Source organism: Thalassophryne amazonica, chromosome 13, assembly GCF_902500255.1.
Source record: "Thalassophryne amazonica chromosome 13, fThaAma1.1, whole genome shotgun sequence".
NCBI classification, from domain to species: domain Eukaryota; kingdom Metazoa; phylum Chordata; class Actinopteri; order Batrachoidiformes; family Batrachoididae; genus Thalassophryne; species Thalassophryne amazonica.
The window spans coordinates 49,231,251-49,245,094 of record NC_047115.1 but is presented as its reverse complement, the minus strand read 5'-3'; positions in this window follow the sequence as shown (position 1 = coordinate 49,245,094).

Genomic DNA, 13,844 nt, shown 5'->3' with positions numbered 1-13,844 from the left:
ACAATGATTTTTGAGATTAACCTGTAGTGCTTCTCCTACGTATTGCACTATTGCATTAACAAAATGCGCTCCGTTATCTGAATAGACTGTTTCTGGTATTCCAAATCGTGGGATGATGTCTTTGCATAATGCTTTAGCCACTGTAAGTGAATCTGCATGTTTTGTAGGGAACAATTCTACCCATTTTGAGAAGGCATCAATTATGACTAAACAAAATTCCTTCCCTTCATGTTTACTCAGCTGTATATAATCCATATGAATCACTTGAAAGGGATATTGTGGTGTTGGAAATTTACCTCTTTGGGGTCTCAAATTGCCTTGTGAGTTGTGTTTTGCACATATCATGCATGCTCTACAATGCTGTTTTGCATATGCATCGAACCCATAAAGACAAAAAATAGATTGCAATTGCGATATCATACCCCCTGATGAGACATGCGTCACGCCATGGCTCATAATAGCTGCCCATTTAAACATATTTTTTGGCAATATGGGTTTCTTTTGTGGTCATACGTACAAGTCATTTGCATACGTAGCGCCTTTAGCCATCCACATTTGTTTTTCTCTGTCTGTTGCCTGCTGTTGCATGTCAGCAAGCAGTGTACGACCTATATACAAATCTGGAGTTGTTTCCTGTATAACAAAAATAGAAGAAGCTGCTGCTGCCTCTTTTGCTACTCTCTAGTAATACTGTGAGAAATCTTGGAGTCATTTTTGATCAGGATATGTCATTCAAAGCGCATATTAAACAAATATGTAGGACTGCTTTTTTGCATTTACGCAATATCTCTAAAATCAGAAAGGTCTTGTCTCAGAGTGATGCTGAAAAACTAATTCATGCATTTATTTCCTCTAGGCTGGACTATTGTAATTCATTATTATCAGGTTGTCCTAAAAGTTCCCTAAAAAGCCTTCAGTTAATTCAAAATGCTGCAGCTAGAGTACTGACGGGGACTAGAAGGAGAGAGCATATCTCACCCATATTGGCCTCTCTTCATTGGCTTCCTGTTAATTCTAGAATAGAATTTAAAATTCTTCTTCTTACTTATAAGGTTTTGAATAATCAGGTCCCATCTTATCTTAGGGACCTCGTAGTACCATATCACCCCAATAGAGCGCTTCACTCTCAGACTGCAGGCTTACTTGTAGTTCCTAGGGTTTGTAAGAGTAGAATGGGAGGCAGAGCCTTCAGCTTTCAGGCTCCTCTCCTGTGGAACCAGCTCCCAATTCAGATCAGGGAGACAGACACCCTCTCTACTTTTAAGATTAGGCTTAAAACTTTCCTTTTTGCTAAAGCTTATAGTTAGGGCTGGATCAGGTGACCCTGAACCATCCCTTAGTTATGCTGCTATAGACGTAGACTGCTGGGGGGTTCCCATGATGCACTGTTTCTTTCTCTTTTTGCTCTGTATGCACCACTCTGCATTTAATCATTAGTGATCGATCTCTGCTCCCCTCCACAGCATGTCTTTTTCCTGGTTCTCTCCCTCAGCCCCAACCAGTCCCAGCAGAAGACTGCCCCTCCCTGAGCCTGGTTCTGCTGGAGGTTTCTTCCTGTTAAAAGGGAGTTTTTCCTTCCCACTGTAGCCAAGTGCTTGCTCACAGGGGGTCGTTTTGACTGTTGGGGTTTTACATAATTATTGTATGGCCTTGCCTTACAATATAAAGCGCCTTGGGGCAACTGTTTGTTGTGATTTGGCGCTATATAAAAAAAATTGATTGATTGATTGAGTTACTTTTACAATTGAGTAATCAGTAAAGTAACTAAGTTACTTTTTCAAGGAGTAATCAGTAATTGGATTACTTTTTCAAAGTAACTGTGGCAACACTGCCCGTCACGAAATGTCAAATTTTCGATATATTTTTCTGAAATTGCTGATCCAAACAACCAATGATTTATAAAGAAAAATCATGGAAATCATCAGGGGTGCTCAAACCTTTACATGCCACTGTATATGGGGCTGACATCATAATAAACACTTGTTTCAGACCTTCAGAGCATTTGTAGTTCTACGCAGGTTAAATTTTTCAAAATGCACATGGGCAGAGCGAGAATGATCTAAGTCTTTTGGGTCCTTCCTTCCTGTTTTATTGTGGGGTTGTGAGACCTGGATGCTAACCAGGGGTGTAAGCCAACATCTAACCCAGTGTTTGGAGAAGGCCAAGGGGTTGTCCACGTTTCACCTCACTGAGGCAGATAGATGGCTACTTTTGCAAGGTGGGAGGTAGGACACTGCTGGGAGTTGGACCCAGTTATTAAGTGGACAGTCATTTTATTTTCTCATGCTTCTAGCTGAGGGGACCACTCGCAGAACATGGAGTTTCCACAAAATACTATTCCTGGCCATTAGTCATTGTTAAAGGGACCTTGACACTTGCATGAATTCGCGCAGTTTACAACATGTTTACTCAGTGTGGGGTTCAAATTTCTGCAACTGTCAAGGTGCCTTAAGACCATATTGTAGACATACCCATAAATTAATGTCATAGTGTTGTTAATATTTCCAACGCATTTCTCTCTGGACCAGATTTTTCAGAACATCCTCCATCAAAACTTTCTCAGTCCCATTTTAATGAAAAGGGCAATGTTTTGCAATTTCATAATCACGTTGTCCAGGACTGTAGTTTTATTGATATTTCCTATATAGAAGCCCACAGGGACATGATGACATATACATCACGTGGGCCAGCATGTAGTTACAGTAGAGAACACTCTCACTCACTCATCTTCAAGAGAGGCGGCGTTCTTGTTCGGGTAAGGGCCTACCTGAGAGCTCATGGTGGTGATTTTTCGTCCTTGTCGGGGCGAGCAGCAGAAGCCCGTATGCGGTGGATTACTCCATTGGCCCCGGATAGATGCGGCCCCATGGATCACCTGCATCCGCCCGTGTGTTGGTTCGTCCCCCGGCAGTCGAGAGCAGGCAAGCGGAGTGTGGACTGAGGAAACATCCGCGTGGTCGCCCGTGCTCAAACTCCTTGCATCGAGCACACCGCACTCCGTTTGGTGCTGTTAAACTGCCGGTCGGTCACCAACAAAACCTTCCTTCTTAACGACTTTTTTGCCTCTAAAAAACTGGATTTTATGTTCCTGACGGAGACATGGCTGCAAGTGGGTGAGTGCTCGGCCTTCTCTGAACTTCTTCCGCCGGGCTGCACATATTTTAGTGCGCCTCGTAATTCTGGAAAAGGTGGAGGGCTTGCAACAGTTTTTAAATCCAGCCTTCACTGCTGTCGCTCTCCTTCTGAACTCTTCTCGAGTTTTGAAATACAACTGTTAAAACTCCAGACAAACCCACTTGTCCTTTGTGCGCTCATCTATCGCCCCCCCTAAGTTCAACAAGCACTTTATACAAGAGTTTTCAGATTTCCTGGCTGGAATTGTAATCACCACTGACTGTTTGTTGATTGTGGGTGATTTTAATATTCATATTTGTTGTGACAATAAGCCTCTGGTCAAGGACCTTTTTAATGTGATTGACTCTTTTAATCTCACGCAGTGGGTTAGTGGTCCCACGCATGAAAAGGGGCATACATTAGATCTTATTCTTTCTTTTGGCCTCAATGTTCAAGTCGAGGAGATACGTGACTGTCGGATCTCGGATCATCTGCCGATTTTATTCAACTTAGCTCTTCCAGGCTCAGTGGAAAAACCGGACCTTTCTGTGCGCACAAAGCGTGCGTTAAACTCACAGTCTGTGGAGCAATTTACGAGTGCGTTTCTGGCCACTGTGCCCTCCTCACTTCGTGACCCGAGTGCTTTGAACTGTGAGGAGCTTCTTATTTTATTTAATTCTGTCTTCACAGAAGTGCTACACTCTGTTGCGCCACTTGTGACCAAGCGCTCCAGGTCTGCGTTGGAGCCGTGGCACAATGAGACTACTCGTGCGCACAGACGCGAATGCAGGCGCGCGGAGCGTAAATGGAAGAAGGACCATTTGCATGTTTCCCTGGGAATATTTCGAGACTATCTTGTGGATTACCAAGAAGCTGTTAAGTCAGCAAAAGCCCAGTTTGTGTCAAATTTTATTGCAAATAACACTCATAGGCCTCAGGTCCTTTTTAATGTACTGAATCGTCTGATTAACCCAGAATCTAAATCTGGTCTTGTGCTGTCTGACTCACTGTGTGACAGCTTTTTGTCATTCTTTGTTGAAAAAGTGTCACAAATCAGGGCTTCGATCTCAGTGTCTTACTCTAATGATTTTAATTTAAACACTGAGTGCACTTCGGCCTTTGCTGAGTTTCAGCCTCTAACTTTAACTGAATTGCTCAAAGTGGTTCAGCAATTAAGACCTTCCAATTGTCTTTTTGATTCTGTTCCCGCACGATTTTTAAAAAGTGTTATTTCTGTCCTTGGGCCATACATTTTAAATGTTATGAATGTTTCTCTTTTATCTGGTTGTGTTCCAGGAGTTTTAAAACATGCTGTAGTTCAGCCTCTCCTCAAAAAGCCCACCTTGGATCCTAATATTCTTGCCAATTATAGGCCCGTTTCAAAGTTGCCATTCTTAGCCAAAATCCTTGAGAAAATTGTCTATGATCAGTTTCAGTCTCATTTGGATTCTAATGGCATTTTTGAAAAATTCCAGTCTGGTTTCAGATCACTTCGTAGTACTGAAACAGCACTGTTGAAGGTTTTTAATGATCTCCTTTTAATTGTTGACTCTGGTTGCTCTGGGATTTTAGTTTTGCTGGATTTGACTGCAGCCTTTGACACGGTTGATCACTGTATTTTACTGTCCTGTCTGGAGTATTATGCAGGTTTTAAAGGCACAGCACTGGAGTGGTTTAGATCTTATCTTAGAGACCGTAGTTTCTCTGTGCACCTTGGGCCACACCAGTCCAGCTCAGCACCCTTAAATTATGGTGTTCCACAAGGCTCTGTTTTGGGTCCTGCTCTTTTTTCACTATATATGCTGCCACTTGGCACCATATTCAGAAAATACAACTTGGCCTTTCATTTTTATGCTGATGACCTGCAAATCTATCTGCCACTTAAGCTCCCATCAAATTATCTGACTATTTTGGTAAATTGTCTGCAGGAAGTGAAAACTTGGTTGGCTCAAAACTTTCTAATTCTCAATGAGAATAAAACTGAAATAGTTAGTTTTGGCCCTGCATGGTCATCTGGCTCATATGATGTGCTTGGTCCTTTGTCTTCCTGTGTACATGATTCTGTCAGAAATTTGGGGGTTATTTTTGACAGCTCCTTCAAAATGGACAAGCAAATTAATTCTGTGGTAAAGGCCAGTTTCTATCAACTTAGAATTTTGAGAAAAGTGAAGGCTTATCTCCCAGCGTGTGATTTTGAGCGAGTTATTCATTTGCTTATAACATCTCGTTTAGATTATTGTAACTCACTCTACTGTGGACTGGACCACTTGTCTCTAAAGCGTCTGCAACAGGTTCAGAACGCTGCTGCACGACTGCTCACGGGGATGAGGAAACGAGAGCACATCACCCCTGTGTTAGCCTCGCTCCATTGGCTCCCAGTCTCATTTAGGATTGATTTTAAGATCCTGCTGCTTGTGTTCAAGTGTTTAAATGGTTTGGCTCCCGAATACCTCTCTGAGCTTTTGACTCCTTATGTTCCGGTCAGATCAGTGAGGTCAGAAAGCCAGCTTTTATTAAATGTGCCCAGATCTCGATTAAAAACTCGAGGTGATCGGGCTTTTTCAGTGGCTGCGCCTAAACTCTGGAACAGTTTGCCTATGCACATCAGAGCTGCTCCATCTCTAGAGTCTTTTAAATCTGTTCTTAAGACTCATTTTTATGCTTTGGCTTTTAATACAATTTAAGCTGTGTGTGTCTGGTTTTATGTGTTTTTGTATATTTTGGAATTTTAATTGCTCTGTTTTGGTGGTATGGTTTTTGATATTGTTTTTACTGTGAAGCACTTTGGGCAGCTGCTGTTGTTGTAAATGTGCTATATAAATAAAATTGACATTGACATTGACATTCAACTACTTAGCCGGAATCGGGTCAAAGGACAGTAGAAAACAATCAGTTGTTAATAATAATAATGATAATAGCTTTCTGAAATGTAGCTTAACATCAATTAACAATAATAGTTGCAGTTTGTCATTTTATGCTCCCATTCTCATTGTGCATCTGAAGGCGTGTCAGGAAAGACATCCAGCATAAATGTTGTGCCAAATATCCGGGTATAGACTGGAACTGTTGGGGCAATCATTATAAAAAACTCACAGCAGCCAAGAGAAATTACTACAGAGATGACTTTGTATTTGTTGATTTGTTGCAGGTGCAGTTGGCACCACTTTACATGTCATTTTTTGTCAGTCACGGAGGCATATTTTTGTACATGACAGTAATTTTAGGTGTTCTGACAAGGGGAGAATATTTCCTTCAAAAATGGTTCTTTTTCAAGCATATCTCACTTTTAATTAATCTTTTTATAAGCTTGATCCCGTCAGATCTCAGAAGCTAAGCAGTGCAGGACCTGGTTAGTACTTGGATGGTAGACCTCTTTGGAACATCAGCGGCTGTGTGTTTCTCCAGGTAACACTGGAGTTGCATCAGGAAGGGCATCCGGCGTAAAACTTGTGCCAAATATCAATGCGGATCTGGTTGTATCCGCTGTGGCAACCCCGAACACAAACAGACGGGAGCAGCCGAATAGACAACAACAACAACAGTAACAACAACAACAACAAAAAAGACAGTGAAATAAAAGCCCTTACCAAAGACAAATGATGTGGAAAAACTGAGCAGTGACACAACAGCTGCCTTCAGCTGCTGGGTACGTGTGTTTCTGGTCTGACGTGATGCTTGCAGTGTATTTCAGGCTTAATAATATCATTCTGAGTCAGTCATGACTCAGTTGCATGGTATGAGTGGCAACAGTACTGCTCCAGTATACAAAAGTTGAATGAGAGATGACGGTGACATTCCAGTTATTTTCCACCCAAATATGCCACTTCACACTCGCTCCCGCTTGGCTCATAGGCCCTGCTGTGCACTTTGTTGTTATTATAGCAATCGGTGTGATTAAGAAGGAAAATGAGGATTGCCAAATGGACACACAAATGGTATCTGGTCACTTGCCATATTTAATGTGGACAGTCGATTAATTAGATCAGATTTGAATCCAGTGTGTAGAAAATCGGATTTGAACTGGCAGTCTGAACAAAGCAGTGATCACTGTAGGTATACATGAGAATGTGTTTGTTTCTCTTTATGTTTCAGCCTTGCGATAGCCTGGAGGCCTGTCTAGAGTTCACCCCACCTCTCGCCCAGTGAACACTGGGATAGGCACCATTCCCCTGTGACCCTTTACTGGAACAAGTGGGTGTAGACAATGGATGGATGGATAGTTTTGCCAGACATTCGTGGATTTTTTTCATTATTATTAACTATTAAAGGTTCTTCTTCTTCTTCTTCTTCTTCTTTTGCTTGCAAAATGATGTATTTCTGCATTTTGATCACAAGAAAGTTTTCCAGGGCACACTGTAAGCTCAGTTTCTATCAGCAGAAAAAGGCACAGTATGTAATCATGAATGCAATCACGCTCACAATACTAAATTCAGCTTTTTGCTGCTCATACATAAACAGGACAGGCTGTACAGAATGAGAATGTCACAAAGAGCAGAGAGCCCCATTTTCGTCAGCCGATTGTGGAATTGGAAGATATGAAAAGAAACCCCCTGCTCTTACATCAATATACAGCAATTACGGGGGTACAGAGAAAATGCTTGTACAACCAGGCAATCCATACTTCTGTCACTTCCAAGATCTCAAATCCAATCAGCGACACACTTGACAAGGCTATATACGGTGTAACACTTTGTGTCTTTGTTAAAGCAGAAATGAACATCTGCACACATGAATGACACCATAAATGGCCCAATGTCCTTCACACATGATGCATGAACAGCCAAAAATCCTAAAAAAGCTACACCAAACTGGAAAAGTATGTTGAATCTTGTTAAAAAAAAAAAAAAAAAACCCAAACCAACAATCTAGCAGAAAAATGCAAAAACCTGAAAGAGTGCATGAGTACAATACCGGGACTTTCACTTTTAATGGCTCTTCAAAAATCATACACAAGAGTGCAATGAAGTCAAAGCTTGATCAAGAGAAGTGAAATGGAGCAGAACTAAGCATCTGGAAACAGCACAGAATAGTTTCCTCAAGGTGCTCCGTGGAACCACAGGAGAGCAGAGCCAGTTTGGTTGATTTCTCCATTGGAACGAAGCTGTGATTAATGTCTGCTATTTAAGTAACTGTTTGTTTTGCCCTGATAGGACACCAGTGTGAAGGTGTAAGATATTTAGAAAACCCTCCTATTCTTTACCTCTGGCAAGGACGCTGTGCTTTTGTTTTTGTCTGTCTGTCTATCTGACCAGTTTTGTACATTCAGAAGATTTTATTAAATGCCCAAAGTTACTGAACAACAGCTTTCATAGAGTGAAATGGGAAAAAAATGTATTCTGGGCAGTTATTTTAAAAATTACACAGCAAAATCACCAATGTAAAATGAACACTGACAGTGTCAAATTAACACTGCCAGTGTCTATATATTCCTAACTGACCCACTGTGGATCCGTATAGACAATCTCAATGTTAATTTAACACTGGTGAGTTTGCTGTGTAGTTTCTCAAAAAAAACCTATAAAACAAATAAAATTCACATGTGCTTAAACTGTCAGTGTTCATGTGATTTGGCTGAATTAACCAATGAATTTACTGAATTAAAAAGGGACTGATAGGTTGTGTCATGAAGGCAAAACAAAAAGAGAATTGAGGATTAGGATCTGGTTGCATAAGATCATCATCTAATCCGGAGATGAGAAGTCTCCGGAGCCAGACATTAGAACTTGGCTGAACATGGGGTCTGTAGCCTATGGTTCATGAGCAATGAGGTTTTTAAGCCATTGTTGATGGGAGGGAATAACAAGAACTTCTCCAGTGTGAAGCCTTTCGGATTTACACATGCAACATCCAGGTAGTTTGAATGAGGAAATGTTGCCTGTTTTTAAAAAACTTTTTTTTTTGCAACTGACGAACATCTGTGTGCAGCCCAGATAATTTTTTAAAATAAAAAAATAATAAAAAAAATAAAATGCATTTCATATTGAGCATAGGATGAGCATATATTGAGTCAACAATGCATTTCTGCAGGGTCAGTAAATGAATTAATCAGTCATTAATTTTAATGCTTCAGCAAACTATGATATGGAGTTTTTATATTTAGCAGAAGGTTAATCAGGTTGTGATTTATCTGAAAGTGATGAAGGATTATAATCACTGTGCACCTGAATTTTCTATCAAAAAAACCATTTGGCCCCCACAGTGGTGATTTTTGTCTTATTTTGTGCTTTTTCCACCCTCCATGATGATTGATTGAATGAATTGAAGGTTTTATTTCACACATGAAAAACAAAACAAATGTAGAAGAAAATGAACAACACATAGAAAAGCAAAAAATAGCAAATAAAAAAAGGTAACCCAACAAGAACAATGTCAACATAACGTGTCCAAAAGGGAGCAGGAAGACGTATATGCTTATTCAGTCCTACTCCTTGTCCTTTCTAAGTCCTTTTCTTAATCATAAGTTGATTTCAAAATACTGTCTTTTAAACAAATTTGCAACTAGATGTATGTTAATAATAATAATAATAATAATAATAATAATACATAATAACTTTTATTTAAGGGCAGCGCAGTAGCTTAGTGGTTAGCACTGTTGCACTGTTGTGAGAAGGTCGTGGGTTCAATTCCCGTGGCCTTTCTGTGTGGAGTTTGCATGTTCTCCTCATGTGTGCGTGGGTTTTGTCTAGGTGCTCTGGTTTTCTCCCACATCCAAAGACATGCAGGTTAGGTGGATTGGAGTCTTTAAAATTGTCCGTAGGGGTGTGTGTGTGTGTGTGTCTGTGTTTGTTTGTCAGTTTGTGGCCCTGCAACAGACTGGTGTCCTGTCCTGGGTGTACCCCGCCTTGCGCTCTATGACTGCTGGGATAGGCTCCAGCCCCCCGCGACCCTTAATTGGACTAAGCGGTAGGAGATGAATGATTGAATGAATGAATGAATGAATGAACTTTTATTTAACCAGGTAAAAACCCATTGAGATTGAAACCTCTTCTCCAAGGGTGACCTGGCCAAGAAAGGCAGCAGCACACATCATGATGGACAGGTAAACATCAACATGAGAACATTGGTAATAAATGAAATACAATCCTCTTGTGATAGGGTTTTTTTTTAAACTCACTATTACTAACCCTACTCCTCCCAACCCTAACCTTAACCATAACCTAATGTTACTCCTTCCCCACCCTAACCATAACCACCCCAACCCCCCCGCTTCACTTTTAATTTTGTGCAGCCATCACAGAAGGAATTAGAATGAATTTGTGCTGCTATGATGAAAATGAGGCGCTTTTCGTCACAATATCATGAACGAATAGATTAATGTATATTTTGTGCTGCTGAATCATGACTTGACGTGAGACCAGGTTGCAAATGGATGAAGGGATTTCAACTAAAGTTGGGAAAGAGAAGGACCTTAGTTGATTAAGTTTTGATGTGGTTCTGAAGTAAGAGGTGGATTTTGCGTTCAAAGTCACAGTCAAAGTCGGCTTTATTGTCAATTCTTCACATGTACTAGACATACACGGAAACGAAATTTCGTTTCTCACCTTCCCTCGGTGATGACAAGACAAGACATTTCGACAATAAGGACAAGTATTTAGTATTTACAGTGTAGCGTCTGAGGTAATAGTAAAAGTAAAAGTGGAAAGTGCAGTAGTGCAAACCATTCGTATTCAGTATTTGTAGCAGCAGCAGATTTTTGTTAAAACACTGTGCAAGTGGTGTGATGGTGATAAAGTGAAACAGTGCAGGACATTGTCATGGGCAACAGATATATACAGTAGTGTTCAGAATAATAGCAGTGCTATGTGACTAAAAAGATTAATCCAGGTTTTGAGTATATTTCTTATTGTTACATGGGAAACAAGGTACCAGTAGATTCAGTAGATTGTCACAAATCCAACAAGACCAAGCATTCATGATATGCACACTCTTAAGGCTACGAAATTGGGCTATTAGTAAAAAAAAAAAAAGTAGAAAAGGGGGTGTTCACAATAATAGTCATGTGGCATTCAGTCAGTGAGTTCGTCAGTTTTGTGGAACAAACAGGTGTGAATCAGGTGTCCCCTATTTAAGGATGAAGCCAGCACCTGTTGAACATGCTTTTCTCTTTGAAAGCCTGAGGAAAATAGGACGTTCAAGACATTGTTCAGAAGAACTGCGTAGTTTGATTAAAAAGTTGACTGGAGAGGGGAAAACTTATACGCAGGTGCAAAAAATTATAGGCTGTTCATCTACAATGATCTCCAATGCTTTAAAAAGAAAAAGAAAAAAAAAAACAGAGACGCGTGGAAGAAAATGGAAAACAACCATCAAAATGGATAGAAGAATAACCAGAATGCCAAAGGCCCACCCATTGATCAGCTCCAGGATGATCAAAGACAGTCTGGAGTTACCTGTAAGTGCTGTGACAGTTAGAAGACACCTGTGTGAAGCTAATTTATTTGCAAAAATCCCCTGCAAAGTCCCTCTGTTAAATAAAAGACATGTGCAGAAGAGGTTACAATTTGCCAAAGAACACATCCATTGGCCTAAAGAGAAATGGAGGAATATTTTGTGGACTGATGAGAGTAAGATTGTTTTTTTTGGGTCCAAGGGCTGCAGACAGTTTGTGAGACGACCCCCAAACTCTGAATTCAAGCCACAGTTCACAGTGAAGACAGTGAAGCATGGTGGTGCAAGTATCATGATATGGGCATGTTTCTCCTACTATGGTGTTGGTCCTATATATCGCATACCAGGTATCATGGATCAGTTTGGATTTGTCAAAATACTTGAAGAGGTCATGTTGCCTTATGCTGAAGAGGACATGCCCTTGAAATGGGTGTTTCAACATGTCTGACGTAAAAACATATGAATGAAATCCATATAGTTTTTGAAAAAATAAAAAGGACCTATACTTTATGGACAGACCTCGTATATATATATTAGCTTCTTGAAAGCCTGGGGGGAGAGAGTTCAATAATCTCACAGCCTGGTGGATGAAGCTCTTTGTGAGTCTGGTGGTGCGGGACTGGATGCTCCTGTACCTCTTCCCGGAGGGCAGAGTGCTAAAAACAGGTTGTGTGCGGAATGGCTTGCATCGCCCACAATTGTGGTTGCTTTGTGGGTGAGGTGGGTGGTGTATATGTCTTGCAGAGAGAGGAGTGAAGCACCGACGATCCTTCCAGCTGCATTCACTATGCGCTGCAGGACTTTCCTGTTGTAGTCAGTGCACCTTTCACCCCACACAGTGATGCAGCTGGAGAGAATGCTCTCAATGGTACCATGGCAGAAAGTGCTCATGATGGTTGGTGGAGCACTTTCCCGCTTGAGTTTGCGCAGGAAGTAGAGATGCCGCTGGGCCTTCTTTGTCAATGATGGAGTGTTGGTGGTCCAGGACAGGTCTTCACTGATGTGCACCCCCAGGAATTTGGTGCTGCTCACTCTCTCCACAGCAGCACCCTCGATGGTCAGTGGCAGGTGTTGGGTGTGACCTTTCCGGAAGTCAACACCAATCTCCTTGGTCTTGCTGACATTCAGCAGGAGGTTGTTGTTTTTGCACCACGTGGTCAGAAGGTTGACCTCTTCCCTGTAGTGAGTTTCATCGCCCTTGGTGATGAGCCCCACCTGAGTTGTGTCATCCGCAAACTTCACTATGTGGTTTGTGCTGTGTGTTGTTGTGCAGTCATGTGTCAGTAATGTGAAGAGCAGTGGACTGAGCACGCAGCCTTGGGGAGCCCCTGTGTTCAATACAATGCTGCTCGAGGTGTTGTTGCCAACATGGACTGCTTGTGGCCTCTGGGTGAAGAAGTCCAACAGCCAGTTACAAAGGGAGGTGCTGAGCCCCAGTTTGTCCAGTTTGCAGATGAGCTGTTGAGGTATTATGGTGTTGAATGCTGAACTGAAGTCTATGAACAGCATTCTAACATATGAGTCCTTCTTGTCCAGATGGGTGAGGGCTGGGTGCAGGGCTGAGCAGATTGCCTCCTCTATAGAATACTTGGCTCTGTATGCAAACTGGGAGGGGTCTAGGGTGGGGGGCAGGATAGATTTGATGTGTGACATGACTAGCTGTTCGAAGCACTTCATTATGATGGGTGTCAGTGCCACCGGATGGTAGTCATTAAAGCAGGATGGAGCTGATTTTTTTGGCACAGGTTTGATGGTGGCAGCTTTGAAGCATGATGGAACAACGGCTTGCTTCAGGGAAGTGTTAAAGATGTCTGTGAAGCCATCCTTAAGCTCCTCTGTGCAGTCCTTCAGCACGCGACCAGGGATGTTGTCCGGACCTGTTGCTTTGCGGGTGTTGACCAGTGTCTTCTTCACACTGGCGACAGTGAGGCACAGGGTCTGGTCATGGGGAGGGGGTGGGGTCTTCTGTGGCTGTGTGGTGTTCAGTGCTTCAAAGCATGCAAAGAAGCGGTTCAGGTTATTGAGTAGAGAGGTGTTGCTCTCACAGCTCTGTGGTGCTGGCTTGTAGTCAGTGACAGCCTGAATGCCTCGCCATAGGCTCTGTGCGTCCTTGCTGTCTCTAAAGTGGGACGTTATCTTTTGTGTGTAGTCCTTTTTTGCCTTCCTGATGCCACGGGACAGGTTGGCTCTCGCTGTTCTCAACCCAGATTCATCCCCGGCTCTGAAGGCTTTGTCTCTGGCTCTCAGCAGTTTGTGGACATCACCTGTCAGCCATGGTTTCCGGGCACATATTCGATCATTGATCGGTGAGTATATGCCCTTTGATCCTGTATTTTAATTCA